We start from the raw sequence: 3179 nt of genomic DNA, 5'->3' as shown, positions 1-3179 counted from the left end.
ACCTAATATATCGAGAACGAGATCCATCCGCGGATTGGTCTTGCTTTTTAATGTCAAGGTCAGTCAAGAAGGGCTCATCAATATAATAAGGTTCGTGTTGGTGACTCGACAAGTTGTATGTCATGGCAGTAGAACGCCAGCGAAAGGAAATGACTGATTTTTTTTTCTTGCTGTAAATTTACCAGTTACCGGAATCAACAATAAACTACACGTACAAGCTTATTTCACTAAAATTACCATTTCTAACATGCTTAATCTACTATAATACCAGTAGAGGCCTACAACAAAAACGATCTTTCTTGCCACTTTGAAATCGAAAAAAGGTGTAGCGACGTATAAAAAAAAAATTCTACATGTAATTTTAATCAACATTTGTAAGAACTTCGTTTGTAGTGTGTGAATGGTGTGTGGAAGGTGTATTTGTCTCTTATTGTGTTGTACATGTCTTGTATTAATTTTCGTGAATAAAAAAAAAAAAAAAAAAAAAAAAAGGTGTAGCGACGTTATCTACGTTACGTACAGATATAGCTACATCCGAATGATCATGAGTTACATGTACACATGCCACTTAAAAATAAAAAAAAGACTCGAAACAAGACACAACAACAACAACAACAACAAAACTTCTTGGCAAGATGTAGTTCAAAACGAATTTAAACAATGAAAATAATTTCGATAGATGTCGAATATTCTGAACCCATTATATGACTTCTGTATCAAAAGAGAATGAACAGGCCCGGTCCCAAGTTCAGTTCCGTTTTTAGATTTGTCTACTTAAAACATTATAAATTCTGTAAATAGCACAAACTTAGAGCATTCTTTTCGGGATATTTGCACCAATACTCGAGAATAAATTAAATCTCTTCGCGTATCATAATTCTTCGAAGCGTTACTCGGATTCTATGTTTTGTAACATCACTCAGTTTCAAACGAATCATATGATTCATTTAAATCAGGGCCGTAGCCTCCGGGGGGGCAGGGGGGTGGGCAGCTGCCCCCCCCCCCCCCCCCCCCGGGATTTGAGGTGCAAAAAAAAAAAAAATAATAATAATAATCGCAAAGGTTTAAAAAATAATTGCAAATTTGGTATCAATTCTGTGAGAAAATGCACTCATGGCCACTAGACAATCATTCAACAATCTGTTTACAAAGGTGTACTGTTTTTAGCCAACTCAGTTCATGCCAAAAAACTCACCCTCCCTTAGGGAGCTATCCCCCAGGCTGTACTTATGGCAAAATGAACCCACAATTTCTGACTTCTGATTGAGCAATAAATAACAGTTAAAATGCACCAAATGCAGTATTATACATACAGTTTTTAAAAATTTTCCACACCATGGGAGGGGGACAGCCCCTCCCACACCCTCCCCCCTCGGGGGGCTTCGCCCCCTCGTGTCCGCTTACTGCCCCCCTGGCATTTTGCTCAGGCTACGGCCCTGTAAATGCTTATGTGTGTGTGTGTGTGTGTGTGTGTGTGTGTGTGTTTGTGAGTGTGTGCAAACCAACATCAAACGTAACTCGCCAGTCACTAGACTGGAACCCCCAGGGAAAGCGGAAAGTTGGAAGACCCAGGCAGACTTTGCGAAGGAGCACAGACACTGAAATGAAGACATCTGGAATGACATGGGCCGATCTGATCCTCTGTACGATCGATATGCTATCTAATTTTAAAAGAAAAGCAGTGTAATAATTCCCAGTAAAACACTGTTCACATAAAAAAACTTTTTATGCAGTTATCAAATAATATGGTATACGTCCCAACGCAAAAGCTCTGATAGAGCTGAGACTTTCAGTATTTTTTTCATTTTGAAAATTGTGGCCTGAAGTAATGTACGTTACCGTAATGTACGTTACCGTAAATTTCGAACTCGAAATATCAAAATACCAAAATAGCTCTGCATGTGGTTTTCTTGGTTTCCTGTGCGAGAACTTTGAAATGATTTGATTGGTAAATAGGCTTACTCTATCTGGAGTATTTTCATGGGAATCATTTTCTATTAAGTGAACAATCTTAGAATCGTAAATAGCTGGTTCTGTAGCTGACAACATTGAAAACATATCGTGTGTAGCTCGATTATCAATATGTATACAATTTGTGTAAAAAGTGTAACATTGTATATTAATGTACATGCAGTAACGTACATTACATTTGACGGTACATTTCCATTAATTTTCCATAATTTTGTACATTAAACAGTAGGTTTTAATGAAGTTTCTAATCTAAGGGGCCACTAAAAAATATTTTTATGAGATAATAATACCAGTAAATTCCGTTTCTTTTAAGCAGAATATACCACTAAGCAGAGCAGACATTCAAAAACGGTACCGGGAGAGAAAAAAGGCAGAGCTTGGGGGAAAAATATTTCATGAAAGAGCGTATTTTTAAATTTGTAATTAAACGGGGTTAAAAACAAAAATATTGGTGTCTCTGTTGTTTACGCAATATATATATATATATATAGTTAGTAATTGGTGTCAGTTTGGTCGGATTGAGAGGCAGACACATGACAGTTGTAAATCCTTTCATTCTTGGATTTTTACAAAGTGTCGTGTAATGAGCGTTACTATTCATAGCATAGTGTAATCATTTGACGCCGTAGCTAGTTGCTACAGCTTTTACTTCTTATGCCTTAGGTTTGACATTGTATTAGAAGGGCATTATACATCGGAATTACACTGCTCAAGCATCTTTTTGTTTAGTTTGTATATGATTTGAATTGCCATAACAATTTGTTGTAACTACATACTTTGACATGTATTATTAAAAAGTGGGTGATAAAGGGAAAAATATTAAGTGTCTTTATTGTTGAAGCAATGTATATAGTCAGTAATTGGTATTTAAACACAGATTTTTGTGTCAGTTTGGTCGGAATGAGAGGCAGACACATGACAGTTGTCAATCTTTTTACTCTTTCATCTTACAATGTAATGGCGTCATGAAATGGGCGTTACTATTCATACGGCGTAACTTACGTCGGGGTTAGTTTCTGTAGCTTTTACTTCTCATGCCTAAGTTTTAAAATTGTATTAGAGAGGCACTGTGCATTGGAAATACAACATAAAACTTAATAAAAAATGTTGCGTGACAACTAGAAATCTATTGTTACGAGATCACCTCCCTATTTGAAGATGAAAATAAAAATCACATTTCTTTGGGTTGTCTACAAAGTGATATTCTG

Source organism: Lingula anatina, chromosome 4 (assembly GCF_051362555.1).
Source record: "Lingula anatina isolate TDL-2025a chromosome 4, LinAna3.0, whole genome shotgun sequence".
In the NCBI taxonomy this organism is placed as follows: domain Eukaryota; kingdom Metazoa; phylum Brachiopoda; class Lingulata; order Lingulida; family Lingulidae; genus Lingula; species Lingula anatina.
Note: the sequence above shows the minus strand (reverse complement) of the source record.